Raw genomic sequence first — 8,373 nt, 5'->3', positions numbered from 1 at the left:
TTTTTTTTTTCTTTTGTTCTGGGGATTGAACTCAGGACCTTGTGCTTAGGAGGCAGGTGTGGCACCCCTGAGCTAAATCCCTGGTCTCCTGTAGAACTTTCTATGAGCCTCAGCTCACACATATTCTGAAAGAGAAGCCACTATTTGGTGAAGGGAAAGGTTTAAACAAGTGCTTCAAAAATGGAGTCCAGCAGATTTAATTAAAATCAGTTAAAAATAGGAGAAATGGAAAAGAAGGAACCGGCAGAATTTTCACTAAAGGGAGGCTTGCATTTTAAAATGCAGAAGACCACCCTCCTTCCAGCCAAGAATAAATTGGAAACTATTTTAATTGACACGGATACTGCAATTCAACTGTTACTAGAAAGACAGATTAGTTGATTGATTTGCATTTTAATAAAACTAATACTTTACATTTTGGTAGCTAATGCTGATTTTTAAATGAGTTGAGAGCAGTTATCAAGAGTTCCAATCCTGAGCCCTTTTTCAGTGTTGGCTGAAGCAGCCCTCTCTTTTGTGTGGAGTTTGCTGATTTTATTTTTGCCCACCTGACTTTTTCGCTCACCACACTCAACCCATTGACCTTGGAGATCTTCTGGGCCAGTGAGGCAGTGAGCCAGTCACAGGGCAGCCTCCTGCCCAGCCCAGCTGGGTCTGGCCCACGGATGGAGCCATGAGGCTTGGGGCTGCTCTGCCCGAGAGATGAGATGGTAAGGCTGGTTTCCTGCTTTTGTTTTTTTAATGGGTACATTTAATGTATACAATGTAATGACATTCATCATTGGAAGTTTGCACCTTCATATAATCCATCTTGGTTCTTATTTTTTCCCCATTCCCCTACCCTCCCTCCAACCCCTCCATTCATCCCTCCCTATTTTATTTGCATCTTAAAAATTACAGAAATGTAAAAGGGAATAAGCAAAAGCAAGACTCAGCTGTAATCCCATCACCCCAGAATAACCACTTCTCTTTAGGGCTTCTCTACACTGGGGGGTGGTTTTGTTGTGCAGCTTTTTGTTTTTTATTTTTAGAGAACAAGTTCTCACTAAGTTGCTAAATGGCCTAGGCTGGGCTCAAACTCATGCTCAGGTTACAGGTGTGCACCTGTACACCTGGCTGCAAAGACGTACAATTCTGTGTTGTTTTTGGTGCTGGGGGTAAATCTAGGGCCTTACTCTCACTGAGCTACACAACATCTCCAAGACTTGGTTTTTACTTTTGAATAGTTTGACATTTTTTTATTTACCCTTTTAAAAACAATAAAAGCCAAATTTCTAGAGCTGGGGGGTGTGGATTTGTGGTAGATTGTGTGCCTCGTATGCATGAGGCCCTGGGTTTAACTTCTAGCACTGGAAAAAAAATTTAAAAATTATAAAAGCAGAATACCTACACGGCTGTGTCCCATCTCTCCTCAGGCACCACACATGGGAACCACCAGGTAGGAACCAGGGGTGCTTGGCTTTCTGCATTTTATCACCAGTGTACAGCCATCTTCCTGTTAGCTTATTGGTTGGCTTGTTTTGGCTACTGTGTCTTGCTATGAAATCCAGACTTGCCTCAAAATCACAATCTTCCTATCCAGGCCCCTTCAAAGATAGAATATTTTAATTGCAAACTTTTCTTTTTTTGTACCAGGGATCGAACTCGGGCCTTGTGCTTGTGAGGTAGGCGGCAGCACCACTGAGCTAAATCCCTGGCCCGCTAACTAATAATTTCATATATCATCAGTATTTAAATCCTCTTGTTGGACATTTAAATTGTTTCTGGAATTTGCTGTTGCAAATAATGCTACAGGGAAACATTTGTGCATAAAGTTTGCATTTGAAACTCTTTCTCGGCGCGTATTCTTAGGAGTACAGTGAACCAGGCAAAGGGTGTAAATATTTTTACAGCTCTTGGTCCACATCACCACACCGATTTTCAGGCCCTTGTCCACATCTCCACACTTGTCTCGGCTGAGCCTTCTGCAACAAAGCGAAATGGGAAGCAGAGAGATTGGCCTGGGGTTTGATCCTGGGGTTTATTTCTTGCTCCCCAGGGAACCCTTCAAATCAGCGTCCTCCTGTGGGGGGATTAAAGAGCTGCCTATAATGTGCTCTGAGACGCTCCACTGAAAGGCGAGGATGGATAGAGAGTGACGCTGTCATTTCCCCCTCAGCCCCATACTTTGCTTCTGGCTGCTAGATTGCCTGTAATTTGCTTTCCCCTGTCCCGACCTCTGGTTTCCACTCATGCTGCTTTCTGTCCCTTCATCCTGGGTATCTCCTGGCCGTTCTCCTTCACCTTGTGGGACCGCTCTGTACCTTGTTGGGTGTGTTGGCATTTCTGCCCACAAACACGGTCCTGAGCATCATCTGGCAGCGCTGAGTGTTCAGGGAGCCACCAGGGAAAGCCAGCTCCACCCAGCCCAGCAGGCTGCGGGTCTCCAGTTTAGGAAAGCAGTTTTCCTACTAGAAAAAAGCGTAGAGGAATACCTTCGAACACTGGAAATTTGGGATAAGACCCCCAAAATGCAGGAAACAAGTGAAAATAGACAAGTGGTTTCTATCCAATTTAAAAGAGTCTGCATAGGAAAAGAAAACAGAGACACAGAGTGGGAAAAAATATTTGCTAATGGTGCGTCTCATAAGGGGTTGATATCCACAATATATAAGGAACTCAGTAGCAATAGTAATAGATTTAAATGGCCAGTAGGCAGGGGCTGTGTTCAAGGCTCTGGGTTCAGTCCCCAGCACCAAGGGGTGGGAGTTAAGACTTAAACCGAGGTTTCTCCAGAAACACCAATGGCCAGCAAGTCTTTTGAAAAATGTTCAGTATCACTAATCATCTGGGAAATGCAGATCAAAGCCACAATGAGACCCCGCTGGTTAGAAGACCTGTTAAAAAGCAAAAGAAACCAGGTTCTGGCCAGGATGTGGAGAAAGGGAAACCCTCCTTACCTAAAGGGAATGTAAATCAGAGCTGTTGGGAAGACATGGAGAGCCCTGAAGGAAGTTAGAGGGCTGGGGGTGTAGCTCAGTGGTACAGCACTTGCCTAGTATGTGTAAGGTCCTGGCTTTGAGTCCCTAGTACTAAAAGAAAAGGAACAGCCATATGTTCCAGCAGTTTCACCTCTGAGCGAACACACAAAGGGTGTGGAACAGCGCACCACGCCATCTGCACTCCCGTTTACCATAGTATCATTCACAGCAGCAACACAGGGAGTCAGCAGTGTCTTATCAGCTGAGGAATGGATAAAGAAATAAGGTCCAGGGCTGGGATTTAGCCCAATGGTGCCACACCTGCTTCGAAAGTGCAAGGTCCTGAGTTCCATCCCTGGTACCACCCCCAAAATATATCTGTATATATGGTCCATATGCACCATGGAATACTACTGAGCCCTTAAAAGAGGACAAAATCCTGTTATTTCTGAACACGTGAATGAAGCTGCAGGTCATTTTGGTTTCGTTTGGTTTGGTTCTTTGAGACACAGACTCCCTTTGTAGTTCAGGCTGGTCTCAAACTCACTGTGTAACCCAGGGTGGCCTTGAACCCATGGAGATCCTCTTGCCTCAGCCTCTGAAGTTCTGGGATTACAGGCATGCTCCATCATGCCTAGCTCTGGAGGTCATTAAGTGTAATAAGCCAGATGCAGAAAGACAAGTCCCACATAATCACAATAAAAAACTGATCTAGGGGCCAGGGATTTAGCTCAGTGGTTCCAGCACCTGCCTCGCAGGCACAAGGACCTGAGTTCAATGCCCAGTACCAAAAAAAAAAAAAAAAAAAGCTGATCTCGTAGAAGTTGAGATGAAATGGGTACAGTGGTGGGGACAGGGAAGGGGGTCACAGGTGCCGAGTTACAGTTAGTTGGGAGTAGCTGTGCTTGATACTGTAGTGTACTGTGTATTTCAATAAAGTTAGAAGAAAGGGTTTTGAATGTTTTGCCACAAGTAGTAAATGAGACAGATATACCTGATTTGAACATGGCACAATATATACATGTACTGAAAGATCACATGACAAACCATAAATATGTACGATTTTTATGTGTCAGTTTTGAAAAGACCAATGAAATCAGTGTCACTGAAAAGCAGGCAAAGACCCAGTTTCTTCCTCCAGGCTGCATTACTACAGCCTCTCCAAGGTGATGGCCTCTTTACCTCTTACCCTTTGAGCCAAAGGGAGCTGAGTCCAGGCTGAGAATGAATCCAAACATGAAGTTTGTTATAAGCCTCCGTACCACTCCCCAGGGCTGGGCATTGAGGCTGTGGGTGCAGAGAGAGCATTTGATGCCAGGGGTGCCCAGCCTCTTGCTACCTCCCTGGGGCTCTTAATATGGACTGGTGCCGACGGGGCTGTCTCTAAAGCCGTTGAAGCTTCTCTCCTGCGTCATCGTTTGTGCTTTTCCTTTTGAAGGTGATGTATGCAGCGGCAGAGTTGTTCAAGGAATGAAATCGTTTGCCTTCGCAGACATGACTTTTTGTTTTTAAGCTTGTCTGCTTCACTTTGTCTTGTCTCTCTCTTCATAACATTTCACAAATAATTGCCAGTAATTTGGTAAGTTCACTAACTAATTCTCTCTCCAGTCTAGGGATCCATATCACCCTGATGAGTTGTACATATTCAATTTGTCCAACAGCTCTATTGACGGAGACCTCATTACCTGCTCCTGGTTGGGGAGAGGACGCCGCGAGTGCCCAGTGAAGACCCCAGCTAACTTTCGTTCTCCTTGTGTGTCCATAGATCTCCTTTATCCGGCCTCTCCTGCCTGTGGTGGGGGTCTCCCCATAGGGCCGTTGCTTTAGCAGCATTTATATTCCTGAGAAGTTGACTTGGTTTATTTCCCCTGGTTCAGAGTTCTCAGAGTTCATTTGTTGAGGTCAAGGATACTGGATTCTCAGGAAAGAACATTTAAAAGAATGGGAGGGGGGCCAATCCCCCGTATCACAGAGAGTAGAAAAATCCAAGGTCCCCCGACAGCAACGCGCAAGCACCCACTCTCCCCCGCCGGCCCTGTCTTCCCACTCTTTATGACTGGACTGGAAATGACTCGTACCCCGCAGGCTCACGGTCCTGTGGTGCTGCCTGCTCCCTCTTTTCTACCATCTGTCCTTCCCGAGCTAGGTAGTTTCTCTGTTTATCTTGGGGCAAGTTGCCATAGTTGTTAGGAACACAGGCTCATACTTGGTCCCGGATGGGCTTCTGTGATGTTTAAAGGAAAGCTAGGAACAAAAAGTGGAGAGATAGAATCCTAGATTGCTACTCAGGAGATTGAGGCAGGATAATACGAGGCCAGTCTTAGTGAGACCCTGTCTCAAAAAAAAACAGTAGAAGTAAAAGGGCTGGAGAGAGCTCAGGGGTAGAATACCCTTGGATTTGAGCCACAGTGCCCCCGACATGTACACACACACACACACACACACACACACACACACACACACACTCCCAGAATGAAAGTCAAACCTGCTAGGCCCTAGCAGCTATCATGTTGCCTAGAGGAAATTGGTCAACCTCAGGGTCCTCATTATAATTTCAGGGTCAGAAAACCTAGTACCTAAGGACCTTCTTTTCTGCAGCCTTTTTTAGGTAAAGGAAGACTCTAAATTTGTTTTTTTGTGGCTTGTTTGTTTGGTGTAGTTTTTTGAGATAAGGTTTCATTATATCACTCAGCCTGGCTTCAAACTGGAAGCGATTCTCCTGCCTCAGCCTCCCAAATGCTGGGATTACAGGCATGCGCCACCATGCCTAGCTTTGACTTGGATTTAGCCCAGATGCAAGAATATCATTCTCATCCACCTCCAACTAAGGACCAGGACCTGGCTGAGGCCTAGCAAGGGGCTCCATTGGCAGAGGACTCCGTCTCTAGGATGCTTTCTCCTGCCCTCCTCTTCCTTAGCATTCTGCCTTCTTTAATTTGGCTCTGGCCCAAATTCATTGCATCCACTGGGATTTTCACAGTTGATCCTCACTGGTACCCCTGGAAGCCCAATTTAACAGCCCCAGCAGGCAGGGCTTTCCCATGGTTCTCCCCGCAGCTGTGAGTTCAGCCTGGCAGGGAAGCAGCAGCCCTGGGGCTTCAGGTCTGCTCAGAGAGAGCTGCAGGGAGCATTAGGTGCATTAGTATGCAGGTGTCACTGAGACCCAGCACAAAGCAATCAGCCCACCGCTCAGCCGCTCAGCCGTTTCTGTCTCTCATGGAGGATGCAGCACTAGGGTTCAGTTCTTTTGCTGGTGTGGCCTGTGCTTTCCTCTGTCCTGTGGGGAGTCCAGGTGGTGCTTCTCCTAAACCCAGGGGTGGCCTGCAGTGTCTGGACCAGAGCTGTCCAGCAGAGTTTACTAGGAAGATTATGACCCTGTCATTCTGTGCTGCCCCATATGGCAGTCAAGCCAGGTGTGGCTTTGGGACACTTGTCACTACTGTCCTGGCTGGTGAGGTCCATATGGCTTTCGAAAGTCAGAGCAAACAGCAAAATTGAAAGTGAAATAAACAGTCAACCACTGGGGAAGCTCCAGCTGCCCCTGGGGCCCCAGGCCTCCCACACCTGTGCCCACCCCAGCAGACAGGTAACAAGTTCTGCTTTAGACTCCAGGTGGCTGGCTGTGTGACTTCTTGGCCCGGAGACCTGGGGTCAGTGAAGGAGGTGTGGCAGGGGTCTTTTGCTGCCTCTGTGCCCAGAGTGGTTCAGGGGGCCCAGCTCCACGCCCCTGGGACTGGGCTAGGAGCTGACTCCCTGATGCTATAAAATTATTTTCCAGTTTGACTCTTGTGTCCTTTAAAGTTGTAGCGCACTGCACTTGGCTTTAAGAGCTAAATGTAAGGCTAATAGGGAGCACTGTAAATGTGATAACTCCAAGTTCATATTGTTCGAGGAGATAAGCAGAAAGGGGCAGGTGCTTTTGAATCCACTTATCGGTGTGTTAGCAGGCTCCTCCGCCCTCCGCGCCCCACCAATAGCTCTGATGTTCTTGGAGGATCTGGGAACTCTTGGCTCCCGGTGGCAGGCCGCCCTCTCATCCGCTCACCTTGCTGGCGGGGTCAGCGCTTTGTTCTTGGTGGGAAGCTGAGCCCCAGGTGAGCCGAGTGCCCAGGGCACAGCAAGGCCGGCCTATGGAGCTCAGCCCAAGCCTCGGAACCTGTGAAGAGTTTGCATTTTAAGGTCATATCCCAATCTTCAAGGAGGAGGGTGAGGGGACAAATGGAAGCCCTAGTTCTGGGTTATATAATTAAACTGAGATTTTCCTTCCTGAAGGAACAAAAAGAGGCCAAGGACAGCCTAATTGAAGCCTCGAGATTGCTTCTCCAAGTGACCCGAGCAATTGGGCCTGGGAGATTTCCAGCTGTGGCTGGTGGGAGCCCCAGTGACAAGGGCCCTGGTTTGGTCTCTGCCCAGCCCATGGGAAACAAGGGCTTTGCTTCCTTTTGGGTGAATTTTTGGTTCTTGGCCCACACAAGGGGTGCAAGTGGATTTGGCAGCGTCTGACAATGTCTTGTGCCTGTCACTGGTCCCGTGGTCCTCACATGCTGGCCCCTCGCTGAAAACGGCAGCACCTGCAGCCCACACCGCAGGTCTCCAGTGCCTTTATAAGTGTGCACTTCCTGATTTATGAAGACGTGAGCAAGGCTTGTTTTCTGAAGTCACAGATAAGTGATGGTGAAATAGTGGTGCTGTATTAATTGAGGATGTGGCTGCTAATTAGAGCCCAGGCGTGTGTTCTTTCTACCTGTGTACGCACTGGCTCAGGAGCAAAGGACTTTCTCATCTCTCCTCGCCTCTCCCCACCCCCAGAAGAGAATTTCAACTTTAAGACAAACAACTTCATTTACAAGTGTGTCTCTAATTAGCTGCAGAATTAGGAAAGCTGAGTTTTCCCCCATAGATCGGCTAAACCCTCAGGGAGACTGGCAGAATAGAGAGAATCGCATTTCCAATTATTTTGTTGAATTGCTAATTTAGTTATTGTGCCTGGTGTAATTGTGATGGGTATTGGGTGTGCAATTCAATTTGTTTTAAATATTTGTGGGAAGGCTGATCAGTAATGGAGCTGACCTATTTTATGGCCCAAACTGAAGAAAAAAAGACTAAAACACAACAGCCAAGAAGATATAGTTTGTTTCCATTTTTATTTTCATCTCTCCCATCCCTCTTAAGACCACTGATGCAACAAAAGGATTAAATTAAAAGATGACAGCACTTTGATCTCCCTTTGAAAGCTTAACTGTCCTTGGTTGTTTAATATGCAGATATTTTAGGGTAGAGTTGAGATTCGTTGCTGGGCTTGAATAGTTTCCTCCTCTCCCCAAAACTGCATTCGTGTGTGTGTGTGTGTGTGTGTGTGTGTGTGTGTGTGTGTGTGTGTGTGTGTGTGTGTGTGTGTGTGTGTGTGTGTGTG

Source organism: Fukomys damarensis, unplaced genomic scaffold (assembly GCF_012274545.1).
Source record: "Fukomys damarensis isolate Sample0158 unplaced genomic scaffold, DMR_v1.0_HiC HiC_scaffold_13, whole genome shotgun sequence".
Lineage (NCBI taxonomy): Eukaryota > Metazoa > Chordata > Mammalia > Rodentia > Bathyergidae > Fukomys > Fukomys damarensis.
The sequence above is the reverse complement of the archived record's forward strand: the minus strand, read 5'-3'. Positions refer to the sequence as shown.